General features: G+C 50.3%; 1 protein-coding gene and 1 long non-coding RNA gene across 2 annotated transcripts in view; one reads left to right on the top strand and one right to left on the bottom strand.

Moving 5' to 3' along the window:
• Nucleotides 1-15,016, top strand: part of ADCY5 (adenylate cyclase 5) — a 142,292-nt gene that overhangs the window by 29,435 nt on the left and 97,841 nt on the right. The gene's annotated exons all lie outside the window — the stretch shown is intronic.
• On the bottom strand, nucleotides 9,700-13,807 carry LOC144234336 (uncharacterized). The gene is made up of 3 exons (XR_013335926.1): nucleotides 13,760-13,807; nucleotides 11,397-11,586; nucleotides 9,700-11,252 (listed from the first exon to the last, which is right to left on the bottom strand). It is a non-coding gene; the product is annotated as an uncharacterized LOC144234336 (long non-coding RNA).

The following is a 15,016-nucleotide window of genomic DNA, read 5'->3' as shown; positions in this document are numbered from 1 at the left end:
CCCAGGCTGGGCCCCAGTAAGGCCCATGAGGGAAGATGCTTTCTCTCCTGCCATGACATTTCCCTTTTGGTCAAGAAGCCTCCCTGAAGGCTAACCTCCTTCTTTCCTGTTGTTTTCTTCTGGTCGTCCCCTGTGTGGATGAAGATTGTGTGAATGGGGCCTTATTGGCACCATCTAGAGGGGACGGCAGATGTCCTGAACTCCCGGATGTGGGGGCAGGAACCTGGGGTTCTGAAGCTCGGCCTGCAGGAGGAAGGCATGGTCCAGAATCTGGGGTATTCCCTTTGGGTCAGTTTGGTAAGTGGCCCACAGAGTATGGGGACAGGAACTGGACTGTGTTTGGAGAAGAGTGATAGAGGCTGCAGTCTGTCCACCTGGGACTCTATTGTGCAGTCAACACAGGCAGAAAGCCCTGCATTGACCCACTCACCTGTATTGACAAGTCAGCCCAGCTGCCCCATTAGGTTACGCCATTGTTAGGTATGTGTGCTGGAGCCTGGAGGCCTCAAGGCCTGAGTCCCGGGGCTGCCCTGGCCTCCAGAGGGTGAGTTCAGGGGCAGATTTAAAGCCCCCACTGTGCTTCGCTTTTCGGTCCTGGGCTGAGCTTGTAGCGCTGGGCCGCGCTCTGTGGGAGCCAAGGCTTGGAGTGTGTCAGGCGGGTGGGTCTCAGACCGGGATGGGAAGCAGGCTGAGGAGAGCAGGCAGGAGCTGGGATCCTGGGCCAAGCTCAGGCCTTTGTCCTCTGTCCCCACGGGGCTGGGTCAGCATCTGTTGTCTCTGGAGATTTCTCTCTCAGGCTGGGAACTCTGAGGACACAGCCTCTCAGAACGTGACCTCCCCCGAGTGCCCAGGCCAGGCCCCAAGCGCGGCTGACTGCTAGGACGGCAGTGGGAGAGGGCCAGCCGGCATCCACTTGCTCTCTGCTGATTTCAGGCTTTGTTTCCTCTCCTGAACCTGGAAGGAGTCCATTCAGTTTTCCAAGCATCTGTTTTGCTCTTGGACTTTCTCAGCCCTCTGTGAGAGGACCCCATGATGGACGACAGGCCCTCTGCAATGCAAGCGCTCGTCACCTAGAGGCCCGGGCAGATTGCTGGGAGTCTGGAGAGGGGGCCACAGGGCAGGCAAGGAGAGAGTCTGACAGACAGGCTGGGAGGGTCATGGAGGTCAGGCTTGGTAGTTGGAAGGCATATTTGACAAATCAAGAACGTCTTCCTGTTGCTGCTGTTTTGGAGACGAGTGGGAGCCAGAACGGCGAGTGCTAAGGAATTTGGGCTTTACCCAGTGGGTGATGACTGGCCGTTGCAAGAGTTTGAATAAAGGATGGGCGTGATAGTGGTGCTGAATATCAGCGCTTCCGTTATGGAGCCCTTCCTGTGTGTACTTCATGTGTTCTGTCCTCTGATTTCATCCTCACTGCAGCCCTCTAAGGAGGGTATCGTTATCCTGCTTTTCCAGAAAACCCTGGAATCTCAAAGGTCACCCAGTTAGCGGGAGGCGGAAGTGTGATTCCAAAGCCAGACCGACTGGGTGCAGGGAGTGGCCAGCGGCTTTGGAATCATAGGGACTGCATGCTCACTCTCCAAACGGGGCAGCTGGCCCCTGCCATCCCCTGACACCTGGGAGGTGGGGGTGTTCCCTCCTGGAGGAGGAAGAGGGGGGAACTGCCTCAGGGGCAGCGCTGCCCTGGAGGGAGTCTTTGTAAGCTGTTTCCTGGAGAGTTCTAGAAAGGAAACTCCTAGTCACTCTGCCGCCCTTAAGAGTGATGAGCTATGTTCTAGCCCTCATCTCACCCTCCTTCATCCATCCAGCGCTGGAGGGTGCACTGGGGGCGGAAAGGGGCCTCCTGCTGGGCTGATGGGATCCCAGCTGTGTGGGGAGGGCCCCATGGCCTCCTGCTGTCTGGGGACCTCAGGGCCAAGGGGCTACTGGCCGGGAAGCACAGGTTTCAGGGCAGGGGAAATGGGTGTGGAAGAAGCTGGGGTGGTGGCGGCAGCAGCAGCAGGCAGATTTATTTAGGCTTTGCTGCTTTAGGTGTTTGCCTTGGGCCGGTGGGCTGGTGGGCTGGTGAAGACAGGGAAAGTTCATCTCTATCCAAATGCTAGACTAGCTCCTGTGAGCACAGGACGCTTTGTCAGCTCTGCCGGCCAGGGGCCTAGAGGGTGGGCAGGGTGGGCCCCTGAAGGCCTCTTTCAGGGGCAATTTTCACACACTTCCTGTAGGGCCTCTGCGAAGGAAGCAGGTGCTCAGGCCTGCCGGCCCCACCCCTGGAGTTTCTGAATCACAAGGTTGGGGTGGGGCCCAAGAATTCGCATTTCTAGCCGGTTCCCAGGTGCCCCTGCTGCGGCCACTGGTGTGGGGATCCCTGTCTGAGAACCGGCTTGCTAGACAGTCGAGTGAGAATCTATGGTGCCTTTTCCTTCGTCCAGCCGTGCTGCTGGTCAGGTCTGTGGTCTGGGACTTGTCCTCTCCACCTAAGAAAGCCATATCCTGCTTTAATGCCCTGGCTCAAAGGACACCTTCCCCTGCGGCCACACTGAGAATTGTGTGTGCGGGGCCATCTGTCCTCTTTTTTCTCATTCTGCCTGGGTTTACAGTGCTGTTCACATTCCCTGAGGACCGGGAGTCAGTCTCATAACGAGGGCTGGGGAACATGGCATCTCGCACAGCCCCTGGCACGTGGAGGCACTAGGGCCTGAGTGGGCCTGGTTCAGCTGGGTTGTTGTCACGGTTAAGCCGCTCTCAAAACCAGGAACTGAGATCCAGATGATGAGGGATTTCACCGAGGTCTCCCAGACCGGTTAGGGGCAGAGCCGCAACCAGAACCTGGCTTCTTGGTCTCTTACTATATACTATCTGTATAGACCAATTTTAGAAAGAAATTCTGTAAGCTTAAAACACTAGCTCGTTTTCCAGGTCTTTTCTATACCTGTAGAGATAGATACATTTTTATCCGTGTAAATGTAGCTTGCATAGCTAGGACTTTGTATCTGCTGGATTTTTTAAACTTAACAATTTTATATTAATTTTCCTACGGAGTGTACAAATGAGTGTCTTTTGTGGGCTGTCCCTGCATTACCTCATTTAATTCTCACCGCAGCACTGAAGGTGCATACTATGATCATACTCATGCTGTAGAACATCCCATGGAGGTGATGTTCCATGGTTTGCTTAATGTTTCCCAAGCACAGAGGACCGAATTGGTGTTTCGAATTGCCACTGTGGGTCCAGCGCTCTTAGCACCATCCCAGGCCGCCTCTTACGTTTCTGTGTGCTCACTGTACATCACTGATGGATTATCCAATATGATTTTTTAAATTGAGGTGAAATTTGCCTAACACAAAGCTAACCATGTCCACATGCATTGATTCAGTAGCATTTAGTACATTCTCAGTGGTGTACAACCACCACCTCTGTCTGGTCCCAAGCGTTTTTGGTCACTAAACCCCAAAATTGTCGGTAGTTATTCCTAATGTTCCCGTCCCCCCAGGCACTGGCAACCACTAGTCTGCTTTCTGTCTCTATGGACTTCCCTATTCTGGATATTTTATATAAATGGAATCATGTAATATGTGTCTTGTTATATCTGGCTTCTTTTTCATTCAGCATCATGTCTTTGAGGTTCATCCATGTTGTAGCACGTATCAGTATGTCATTCCTTTGTATGGCTGAATAATATTCAGTCACATGAATATTGCACGATTTGTCTATCCAGTCTGGTGTTATTGGTGCCCAGAGAAACCTAAGGGCCAATGGTGGGCGGTGGGTGCTAATGTTTTAGAAGAGAGGGGTCTAGGAGAGGAGTTTATAGTGTTTTTTTTTTTAAGTTTATTCATTTTTCAGAGACAGAGAGAGCGAGCATGAATGGGGGAGGGGCAGAGAGGGGAGACACAGAATCCAAAGCAGGCTCCAGGCTCTGAGTTGTCAGCACAGAGCCCAACGTGGGGCTTGAACTCACAAACGGTGAGATCATGACCTGAGCCGAAGTTGGACGCTCAGCTGACTGAGCCACCCAGGTGCCCCTTGGAGAGGAGTTTATAGATGGGGCACTGCTTGGGACAGTGAGAGAGTGGGAGGGTGTCTAGAGCCGGTGGTCAGGGTTGAGCCGGGCTTGTGGCCTGGAGGGATCGAGTGGGCATTGCTGGGTGAGGAAGGCTGGCAGGGAGGGGCAGCTGAGGGGGTGTCACATTCCTAGAAGAGAGGAGCAGGCAGTTCCTGTGGTGGCTCCACTCCCAGGATGTCCCCAAGTCTGGATGTGAATGGTTTCAAATTGAGGAATTTTGATCCAAAACCAAGGTGACCTGGTGCCCAGATGGAAAAGGTCCTGTATTTCCTGAGAAGCAGGAGTAGTAGCTGTAGCCTGGCCTGCAGGGCGGGTGTGAGAGTGACAGGCTGGCTGAGGATGGCCATGTGTCCCCAAGAGGACCTGGCATGGGGCAGGGGTGGAGAGGGCCTGGACACTGTCAAGAGCCTTATAAGGAGCCCAGCTGGGTGGAGTGGTGGGAACACCAGCTTGCTCAACCCATGTCACCCGAGTGTCCTTGTCCCTCCCATCTTTACAGCAGTCAGTGCTCATTAAACCATTGTTTGTGCCATTTGAGTGATCCCAGGAGAAATGGAAAGGGAACAACCTTGAGTCTCATGAGCATGATTTCAGGAGGAAAAATCCCTTTCCTCTCCTCTTTACTGGCTCCAACTCAAATGAAAACACCACTTTGCTGGTCAGTGGTACCTGACAATCATTACCTCCATAACTGACTGGAGAACTCTTGTTTTGAGTGTTTTAAAATGTAGGTGTTATTATTCCCCAGGTGTGGTGAGGCCAACAGATCGGGAGGTGATTGCCATTGAGAAGATCAGTTGTTCCCCACGGAAGCACTGTGGAGGGTCAGGAGGCAGAGTGAGGGGGATTCATGGACAAGAGCTTTTATTGGGGTTTCTGTGGGAAGGAACGGGTGAGGCAGGGTAAGCAGGCTGAGGATGGACTAGTTTGATTAATTTCAGTGGGCTCTGGGGTGTAGGGGCTGTCCCGGGGTCTGGTGCCTGTCCCTGGGGTGATCAGGGCAGGGGAGTAGTGGTCTGGAGTGTGGGTGCATAACAGCTTCATAAAGGAGGTGATTGGCCATTTGGGCCTTGGATTGGTTGCTTTGCATATAAAAGTTTGCAAGCAGATGAGAGACAAGTCATTTGCTGTCTCTAGGAATTGACTGGGCTGCAAGATGTCAAAACATCTGAAATACAGTAGAATAAAAAGACATGATATGTTTAGTGGGGGACGTCAAGGACCCTGCTTTCAGCTGGGTCCTCCTGGTGCCCCGTGCTCAGCTTTCTCAGATCCTGAAGGAGAGGTCAGTTGGAGTTCCAGCTTCTCTGCCTGCTGGGACTCCGTGTCTGGATAAGGAGGACTTGGATGGTGGACACACTGCTGTCTGAGATGACTTGGGTCTGCCGGTCCCTCTCCATCTGCTCTGGCTCTCAGAGCCTCCCCAAGGGGCTGAGAGAGGAGCATGCAGGGGTGGGGCTGCCATGGGCCTGGGTCTCTCCATTGCAGAACCAGAGCCACGCAGCCAGGAAGACAGGCCTGGGAAGCCTGTGCTGCTTGGCCCACAGGCCTTCACCCAGCCGCTCTGCTTTCAGGGGATGCTCCCACCAAAAAGCGGCAGGGGTGATGGGAAACCCTTCCTGGCGACTCTAGCGTGCTCGCTTCCCACTGCTCTCCCTCTGGCATATCTGTGTTGTCTTGGCAGCACCCTAGAGGCTGGGAGGGTCTGTCTGTGCTATGTAGGCAAACTGAGGCTCAGAGAAGCCTCAGAGGAGGCTCAAACCCCAAAGTTAACACATTTACCAGAGCATTCTGACCAGGCTTCTCTCAGGAGCCAACTGAAGATAGGACATGAGAAGATGGAATAAGACAGAAATCTGTGTGTCAGCCATCTTCCCTTGTGGCAAGGGGACTTCCCTTGCTCAGACTTGCCTGTGTTCAGCTTGACTCCTTTGAGGGTGCCGGGGTAGTGAGCCCTGGTTTTGCGACTTTCTTACCATGTTCCATCTGATTTGAAAATCCCCTAGTGCTGAACTCAGAGTGGCTCTGGGGACACACACACACACAGCCCACAGAGCTGCCAGAAGCCCTGCTCTGATGGTGGGGGTTGGGAATCGAGGCTCCCACTTCTTTTCCCGAGCTGCCTTCCTACCCAGGAGGCCTGTGTGAGTGTTTGTTCTGGGCATAGTGCACATTCTTCTCTCCAGAACGCAGCTGGAGAGATGGGACTAGGCAGGAACCAGGCCCCAAACACAGGCAGGGACATGGGCCAACCGCCCGCCTTCTGGCCCCATCCCTCTGGCTATGCCAGGGCGGAAGTCCCGGGTGGGGGCTCGTGAGGCAAGGCCAGAGGTACCAGGAGGCCCTCTGCTTGATGCTCTGAACTGGCCAGCAACTCGAGGATAATCATGTCCATACCCTGTGTCTGGGATAGCGTTTGTCCAAGATTGGAGGCTACGGGAAGAGGGGTTTTGTTTGTTTGGGTCTTGCGTTCTCAGCACCACAGTGCTTGGGTGATGCTTGTTAGCCAGCATTCACGCCAAAGTCCTCGTCCAAAGCCTGCAGGCAGCATCCCTGAGCTTGGCCCAGACAGGGATGTGAGTCAGACACGGTGCTGATAGTGCCTCTTTGCTCGTACTTTGCAGTCAGCTGTTCTGTTTTCTTCAGTATTTCCTGGGTGGGTATGTCTCTGTTCTCCTCTCCAGATTCCAGATTCTTTGAGGGAAGAATTGCTTCCTCATAAACTAACCACACTCGAAATGTTTGCTTAGTTGGGGGGATGAACACCTTCATACAACCGACTGTCAGCAAAGCAGCATGTAAGGAAGGTGTTCGGAGAGAGAGAATTCCCTTCTGGCTGGAGGGGTCAGAGAGAACCTCCCGGAAGAGGGACTGTGGATGGGCATGGATTCCAAAGAGAGATGGGATTGAAAGCAGGAGAGAGAAGGTGGACTGTGACAGTGACAGGGAGGAAGGAGGGACCCAGGGTTCTGAGGGGTGCTGGGTGAGGAGAGGCCCCAGAAGGGCTGGGAAAGGCTGGCTCAGGGGTTTGTTCTTAATCTCATGGTCAGCAGAAGCCCTTTGGGAGCTTTTGATTGATGTGGTTGGTTCAGACATCCGGCAGCGGTGTGGCAGTGATGGGAGGGAGAAGCTGGAGTCCTTAGGGAAATAGAGGGGAGCCCCGATCGCTCACGGTGCTGAGCCACTCAAGAACACGCCTGAACTTCTCTCATAGTGATTGTGTTAGGTGGCTGTTATTACCATCCCCGTCTCACCGATGAGGACCTAGGTCTCCCATGCCGTAGGTGGTGGAGCCATGATTCAAACCTGGGCCTTTCTGGCTCCAAATCTGTGCTGTTTGTGCCACTCATGCCTCTGTAAGATGTAGAGGTACTGGTAAAGAGACCCTTTGATTTCATCGTCCATCACATCAGTATCCAGAAATGCTTTAATGGTTTTCTTTTCTTTTCATTGCCAGTCTTTGATTATATAATAAATATAACACAAGTTCATGTTATTTGCCCAAAAGAAAATACTGTAGGCATGTCTGGAGGCCTCTTTGAACACTCTGCCCAACTGTGGTCCTCTGACAGGACTCAGGATGATCCTGGCTTTTGTGCCCACCCTGCAAGGACAGCTACCTCGTTCTTTGCACCATTTGCTCAGTGAAATCTTACACAGGTGTCCCTGGGCCAGGTGGTAGTCATTTAGGTGGATGTCTCCCCTACTGTTGCCACCTCCCCCACTTTGATCCCAGCCACTAACTGGGCTCCAGTGAACATGGGTTGAAAATCATGTGCTCTAGGATGTATGTATATAGGGTGGTCACACATCTGCTTGTTTTTATCATAAGTGCAAAAGCTACAACATTTTTTTTTAATTAGAGGGGTGGGGCAGTGGCGTGGTCATTCCCCACCTGGATGTGAATTATAGTGGTCCCTGCTTTTCCTGTGGAGGAATCCTCATGCACTTGGCACTTCCCTGACCAACCAGCTGTGGGCCTGGACTTAGTGTCCCTTTCACCATCTCTCTGACTGCTCCAGACCTGCTTGAGCCAGAAGTGATGTTGGGGAACTTCGATTCAGGATCCTTGTTATATACATTTTTTCCAAAATTATAAGTGCACGTTTGGAAACTTTTTGAAAAGTAGAAAAAAAGCATGCACACAGAGTCCCGTCACTCTAAATAGCCGCTCTTGGCATTAGGCATCATCCTTCAAGTTTTGTGAATACATGTGTGAGCACATCCCAAGGGGTGCAGAGCTTTTATATAGTACTAGCCATTTTGTATCCTGCATTTTTCATGTAGCCAAAGCACATTCTTGCCTGATGCTATTGTTCTTTTACGTAACTGTATAACTTCACTAAGTGGATTTACCATATCGTAGTTGAGCCATTCTCCTATTATTAGACATTAGCTCATTTCCAGTATTTTAGTGTTCTAAGCAGTGCTGAGATTAAGGTCCTTACACATAAAGCTTTTTCCTTATTTAGGATGATTTTCTTGGGATTCTCAGAAGTGGAATTATTGGGTCAGAGTTTGAACGTTTCTAAGGCTCTTGACACATATTGCCAAATTGCTGTACAAAAGGGATCGAGCTGGTTTGCGTTCCTGCTAGCCGGGTAAGTGGGGCCTCTCTGGCTGCATCTCGAAGCATCCAGCTGCTTATGTTACAGGTGAGGAAACCAAAGCACACAGATGTGAAAGGGGTGAGCCAAGGATGCACAGTTCCTGGGCAGCAGTTCCCAGGCCCAGGCTATGAGCTAGCCTCACGACCACCTACTCCTACTTTAATAACATTGTCATTTTTTGAACTGTGTCTGTCCCAGCCTTTCCGTAGTGGTGAGGAGAGCATAGATAGAACTCTGTTGCTTCTGAACCGCACCCACTGCTCTGCCTGCATGTGCACAGTGGGGAGTGTTTGTGTGTTAAGCATTTGGGTCTTGTCCTTGCAAGGCCTTTGCACACTTCACTTCGTCACCGCCCCCCAACCCCCCAACTGCCAACCTTGTGTTCTCTTATCTGTTAATATTAATGACTGGCCTGCTTGTTTTGCAGGGTCAGTATGTGTACTAGTTCGTGCCAAAAGGACCATGATACAGTAAGGAACGATATAAAGGAAATGTGCTGTTACGATTGTGGTTATTCCTTAAAGCATTCCTGGGATGGGAAATGCAGCATTAGGGCATTGAGATCTAAGTTAAGTCAATCATTTGTAATGCCATTTTGCTCCAGAGAACATTTAAGGCATCTACCAGAGAGGCGTTCATCAAGATAAAATAAGACTAAGAAAAGTGATGCTGTACAACAGTGTGGGTAAAGTTAGGAATCTGGAACTGTAGACTTCCACATTTGTTACAAAGGTAGATTTCACGTTATGTGGTTCTCACTACAATAAGCAATCTGGAGAGGGGAATAAAGGGAGACATATAGAGACGATGGAGAAAGGACCCTCATTGCATCCTTCAGAGGTCAAAGAGGGACATCTTAACTGAAAGGCACCCGATGGATATAACCAAAACTTTCTAGACTGGCCCGTCCAACAGAAACATAATGTGAGCCACATGTATACTTTACAATTTTTCTAGTGTAACCACATTCAAAACAATGAAAACAAACAGGTAAGTTTATTTTTAGCACTGTATTTTATCTCACCCCAAATATGCAAAGGATTATCATTTTAACATGCAGCCAGTATAAAAACAAATCGTCAGTGAGATATTTTATATCTTTACTGAGTCTTTGAAATCTGGTGTCTCTATGATGCTTACAGTAGATCTCATTTGAGACTAGTCACATTTCAAATGCCCAATAGCTACATGTAACCGGTGCTATTATTTTGAACAGCTCAGATACAGAACATTTCCAGTGTTGCAGAAAGTTCCAGCAGATAGCCCTGCCCTGGACTTCAAACTCTTCAGTTTGCCTTAGAAGCCACAGCTGTGGTGTGGAGAAGCCAATGAGGGGCTGGGGCCCCTGGGTGAGGTGTAGAGATAGCGCCCCCAGCCCTGTGCCTGGAGAATTCTCATGGGAGGGGGGCACTGTGTTGCTGGTCCCTAGGGAGTGCCTAGTCTGATGGAAGGAAGCTACATTGTGGGTCCTCCGGAAGCTCCCAGTCTTGCAGCCGGATGAGAGAGCAAGTTTTCCCCTTGAGGAGTTTGCAGTGAAGTTATAAACTTGGAGCCCACAGTCTGATGGTCATTCACGGTAACATCATGACAGATGCAAGTAGTTATAGTGAGAGACTACAGTGTGGTTTGTTGTGGAGGTGAATGTGAACCAGAAGGCAGAGGCCTTTAGGAGTAGGGATAAAGGCACGAGCAGAGAAAACGTGGCAGAACAGGAAACGCTGGTACCGAGAAGACTGGCATGACTGCAGTGGTGAGGACCTAGAGTTGAATTTGGAGTGTGTGGGGGCATAAATACCATAAAGGTTTAGATGAGATCTGATAAGCCAGAGCAAGCTGTTTTAGGCACTGAAGAATGATTGGATAAAAATAGTATTTGAAGAAGATTATCCCGGTGGTGGTGGCTGTGAGTTTGATGGTTTGGAGTCAAGGAGCCTGGCCTGGGATGTGGATGTGAGGTGATAAAGGACTGCCAGTGTGGTGATGATGGATGGGGCGTATTCTGACTCATGCGTGCAGAATCTCAAGAAGCGAGCACCTTCCAGTGTCCCTGTATCATCTCAGCCCTGGGATCCCCAAGTCAGAAAGCCCCTCAGACTGAGTGATGGCTTGGAAACTGGCCTGAATCAGGGTGTACACCAGCCTCTCTGTCACTCTGTAGCCGGGTGGAGTGCCCCAGCCCAGGGGTTGGTGGAGCCTTGGCTTTGGAGGAAGCTCTGGGCTTGTTAGGGGTCAGCTGGGGGTGGGGGTTCTCCTTGCTGGTGAGACCTGGTCTCCAGGTGCTGGGAGAGCTGGTTGCCGTGGCAATGGGTACTCTGAGGAGGAGGGCAGCCTAGGGCCGCTTAGGTACTGCAGGGCTGAGGGGATGGGGCACCCCAGTCAAGGGGGTGCTTGAACCCCAAGCTCCTGAGAGCAGCTTTGTCAGTGCCCGGCAGCTGGCTGGACTTGGTGACAGGAGAGTTAACCCTTAAATTTCCTTCTTACTCTTCTCCTGTCCTCTCTTCTTCACTCTTCCCAGCAGCCTGGAGCCAGGTGCAGTGCTGGTCCCGCGTCTCTCCCACACAGTCTCCTTCACTGTTTTATCCCTAAAATAAAACAGAGCTTGAGACAGCACGGGTTTAATCCCTTTTCTTCTTCCCTCTTTCCCCTTTGGCTGGGAAAAGTTCACTTCACTTAAGATCAGAGGGGAAAAATGATTGGGAGTGGGAAAGAAGAGCCTTCAATCAGACCTGGAGAGATTTAAGCTGGACATGAGGAAGAACTTCCAGATCTGAAGATTAAGTGCTGGAATTGGATGAGTCGGTCATTCCTTTCCACGGCAATCTTTGAGGACAGGGGAGACTCCTGCTTGAAGTGGGAGAAAAGAAGAACCTAGGGATTCGGGATGTTTCTGTGCTTCACCCTCCTCTGTGCCACAACCTAGAGTAAGGAAAAAGTCAGTGAGTCAAGGCACAGAGGAAATTACTGGCAGGAACACTTTCCCTTCCACCTAGTTCCACCCATTCTCAGGAATACCAGGACAGAGACAGATTTATTTAGTCCTTCTATTTTTTAGAGTTTAAGGAGAAAAACATTAGCATAAAATCCTTATTGGGCGAGGGGGAATTCCTTCCCAGCTGGACCTCCTTGTTTCCTTCCTAATTCTGGGAGATTGCATTGTGCACGAATTTCCCCAAAGTGGTGGGAAGGGTGAAGCATGCATGTGAGGGTGCCCAGAGGCGTGCATCTTATGTGTGCTCTAGAACACGGGGCCCCTGGTCGGCTGTGGCGTGGACACAGGTTTTCAAATCCAGCAAGTTTATTAAATGCCCACTAAGTGCTGAATGCTGGGCTGTTACCGTAGGGAACCACACAAGCCCGTTCTGTCTGCACACAGCTTACCGTCTAGCTGAGTGGGGAGGCGGCTGTGCAGACAGGTGTCCTCAAAACAGGATGCAGAGGGGCTCACGGGGAGCCCCGGGCGGGGCCTGCCAGGTGAAGGGGATTTCAACAGGCAGAAGAGGATTTTGACTCAGAGGTAGCGGGCACTGTGTTAGGAGACACACTGAGGGAGCACCAAGGGCAAACAAAGCCAGGCAAAGTGAAGATGGGTGTGTGCATCTGGGAGAGAGGAAGCGGCAGGAGTTGGAGCGTGGCTGGGTATGTGCTGGGGCCACAGGGGGGACCAGTTTGGGGAGCATTGCATGTCCTGGGTGGCCTATTTGTCAGACGTTTGGCCCAGGAGACGCCGGGCACGGGCCTGCTGGGCCCTCTGAGTCTTAATCTCTACGTCCTTGAGAGCGGGGAGCTCTTCTGCTCACCACTCACCACACACAGTCCAGCAAAAGTTGCTAAGGTCCAAAGGGCAATTTTTGCTTACAAAATGAAAAAATAAAGTTTGCACGGTAACTCCTCTGCCCCCAGAACTCTTAGGCAGCACGCCATTCTATGTGGCCTTTCTCTAGATAATTAAATGCCAGCATTTGTTATTATAACTATTTTTAATGCTGTCTTCCTAAAATATATTCTTTGTCCACCTCCTTTATAAGTCCCTGCTAGAACCTTTTCTGGGTGATTTGGGCCATCCTATCATGGCCTGCAGAACGGGGCAGGCCAGGTCGTGGGGAGGGATGTTTGCTCCTGCACTAGATAGCCCCCGCTGCTGGATCTTTTGGATGACTTAAGCATGCTTTAAAAAAAAAATCATTTTGTGTCTTCATCATTAATAGACTGTCACTTGTCACTTCTCAAAGTTATCACAGTGCCTGCCCAGGCAGTTCTTCCCCTCCTCCCCCTACCACCTCCACTTTTAATTTGCTATTTCTAAACTGCACGAGCTTGGCAACTATATTATTAGAATTTGTGGAAACTAAGACTTATCAGGTACTTAGTGATAACCTGAGATTATCACTCATGGGTAAAGTTCAGGAATGTGAGTGCATAGTCTAAGTGACGCCTGTTTTGTCATCTAGGGGTGCCTTTTTGGTTATTTCTGGGTTCTTGGCTGTGCTATGGAAGGATGAGGGACCTCTGTAAATACACATTCTTTTTATTCAAAAACCATCAGATCCCCAGAAGGGAACATGAAAGTAGTCGATGTATTAAGGTGGTAGGATTGGAGGCAGTCTCTTTTTATTATTTTTTTATTTGGATAAGAAAAAAAAATCAAATTGAGATAAGAGAATGAAAAAATTTTTTTTAATTTTTAAAAATCTTTCTTTCTTTCTTTCTTTCTTTCTTTCTTTCTTTCTTTCTTTCTTTCNATTTTTTTTAATTTTTAAAAATCTTTCTTTCTTTCTTTCTTTCTTTCTTTCTTTCTTTCTTTCTTTCTTTCTTTCTTTCTTTCTTTCTTTCTCTCTCTCTCTTTCTCTCTTTCTCTTTCTTGAGAGAGAGCAAGAAAGAGAGAGCAGGAGAGGGACAGAGAAAGAAGGAGACACAGAATCCAAAGCAGGCTCCAGACTCTGAGCTGTTAGCACAGAGCACGATGTAGGACTTGAACTCATGAACCGTGAAATCATGACCTGAGCTGAAGTTGAATGCTTAACCGACTGAGCCACCCAGGCTCCCTGAAAAAAAATTTTTTTAAGTTAAGAAAACATATTTAAAACGTTACCATTTTAAAATTTGTTGTTGTTGTATGTAGTCTGTGAGGGTCCACAGCACCTGGGCTAGAGAGGAAGCTGGGGTGGGGCGGGGCTGGGCTGCTGGGGTGGGTCACAGGTCTGCAGAGGGCCCCTGTTTGTGACAAAATAGCTGCCAGGTAGCGAGCACCTGGCCGGACCAGCCTAAATGGGCACTTTGTACATGTTATCTCGTTCTCATGTGACACCACACCCCTAGGAGTTAACGTCCTTGTCCTCATTTTACACGAGGACTCGGACTCGGACTCGGAGAAAAGGAATAACGTGCCTACGGCCGCAGAGCTGAGTTCTGAGTGAACCAGCTTGAACTAAGGCCTGTCGCACTCCCAAACCCTGTGGTCCTTTGCACCCCTTGGGACGACGGTGTTGGCGCGCTGTGTGTTGGTGGGGGAGGTTTCAGGTGGTGGGAGCATGGGTTTCTGTGCGGGCTCACGCCTTTGCCTTGATTGTATCCTGCTGCAGAGAGTGAAGTTCCCCACTTTCCCAGGCCTGGTGCATTTAAAGTCACATGTCCTTGAGCCACTTGGGGTGAGGGAGACCGTGGTGGCCTCCCTGGGGCTGTTGGTATCCTTCCAACCCCTGCCTTCCAAATAGCTTGTCATATGGGCAGGTGGTGGGATGCAGAGGGCAGTGTGTGTGTGTGTGTGTGTGTGTGTGAGAGAGAGAGAGAGAGAGAGAGAAACTAGCATGGAGAGGGATGCAGAGAGGGAAATATCAGTGTCTTCTGCCTGTGGGTAAGGGGCTGGGTTCAGACGGGCTTAGCCACTGCCCCCTGGCTAACTGCCCTTAGGCCGGCCTTATCAGCCTCATGCCCTCCGGGCCTCAGGCTGCCAGTCCTGAGATAGGAGAGCTGGAGATGGTATCTTGGTCTCTACTTTCGGGGTTTACGAGAGCCTCAAGGAGCGAGTCCTCACTGGCAGACACCAGCCCATCTCAACTTTTCCCTCAGGCTTTGTAAAACCTGGCAGGTTTCATCCTACCTTGAGCTCACAGAGCCTTCCATTCAGTGTTTCTGTGAGGGGAAAAAATCTTTATTGCTTTCGTAGCCTTCTCTCTCTGATCGTAAAAGCCACACGCAGCTCTTGAACAGAGTCTGGAAAATTAGATAAAAAGTATAATGGAGAAACTAAAATCGCCCTTAATTCTGTGACATTTCTATGTGTCCTTCCAATCATTTAAAACCAAAATCGGCATAATACAGGATATACTGTTCTGTAACTCGCTTCCCC

The sequence above is a fragment of the Crocuta crocuta genome, unplaced genomic scaffold (genome assembly GCF_008692635.1).
Source record: "Crocuta crocuta isolate KB4526 unplaced genomic scaffold, BGI_CrCroc_1.0 scaffold45, whole genome shotgun sequence".
Taxonomy (NCBI): domain Eukaryota; kingdom Metazoa; phylum Chordata; class Mammalia; order Carnivora; family Hyaenidae; genus Crocuta; species Crocuta crocuta.
The sequence above is the reverse complement of the archived record's forward strand: the minus strand, read 5'-3'. Positions and strand labels throughout refer to the sequence as shown.